Genomic DNA, 878 nt, shown 5'->3' on the forward strand with positions numbered 1-878 from the left:
TTTAAGAGGCACAGGCAGAAGAATTAAGTTTGAGGTCTCTCTTAAATTTAAGAATATGAGCTACCCTTTGTTTTCCTAATTGATCATGTCTCTGGGGAAAGAAAGGGGGGAAGTGTGGGCCTAATTCCTTACCCAACCTCCGTCTGCCACCAGTGTGTTTGAAGATTAAACCTTTCACAAAGCACAAATGCACAAGAGTGAGCTGAATCATGACTGCATTCCTTCCAGTATGATGATGAAAAGACCAGAAGGAGAGGTGACTTGGTACCCAAATGAGCCAATGGACGGTTGTTTCCCCCATGAAGCAAACAGGGAAATGAGAAAAGACCTGTGTGACCAAGCCAATTTTGCAGCACAGAAGCTCACACTCTCCCTTCTTACTGCAGCAAGAAAGGAGACAATATTGACCTAAGCAAATTCTGGTTTTATAACTTAAGAGCGTGCACAGTTGTTTAAATCCTCCTTAAAAAACTGACTCCATTGCTCTTTTCTGCCAATATATTCAATATATCCAATATATTCACTAACAGAATCACAGAATCACAGAATGGTCAGGGTTGGAAGGGACCTCTGGAGATCATCTAGTCCAACCCTCCTGACAGAGCAGGGTCACCTACTGCAAGTTGCACAGGACAGCATCCAGGCGGGTTTTGAATGTCTCCAGAGTGGGAGACTCCACAACCTCTCTGAGCAGCCTGTTCCAGTGCTCTGCCACCCTCAAAGGAAAGAAGTTCCTCCTCATGTTAAGATGGAGCTTCCTATGTTCAAGTTTGTGCCCATTACCCCTCGTCCTATCCCTGGGCACCACTGAAAAAAAGACTGTTCCCGTCCCCCTGGCACCCTCCCTTTAAGTATTTGTAAGCATTAATAAGATCCCC

The 878-nt window shown here is 45.0% G+C and overlaps 1 protein-coding gene across 1 annotated transcript in view; it reads right to left on the reverse strand.

Moving 5' to 3' along the window:
* LOC104291173 (poly [ADP-ribose] polymerase 8-like) overlaps positions 1–878 on the reverse strand; it is a gene marked incomplete at its 5' end in the record, with an annotated part of 64,018 nt that overhangs the window by 59,162 nt on the left and 3,978 nt on the right. The window lies entirely within an intron of this gene.

Source organism: Charadrius vociferus, unplaced genomic scaffold (assembly GCF_000708025.1).
Source record: "Charadrius vociferus isolate BGI_N301 unplaced genomic scaffold, ASM70802v2 scaffold548, whole genome shotgun sequence".
NCBI lineage: Eukaryota > Metazoa > Chordata > Aves > Charadriiformes > Charadriidae > Charadrius > Charadrius vociferus.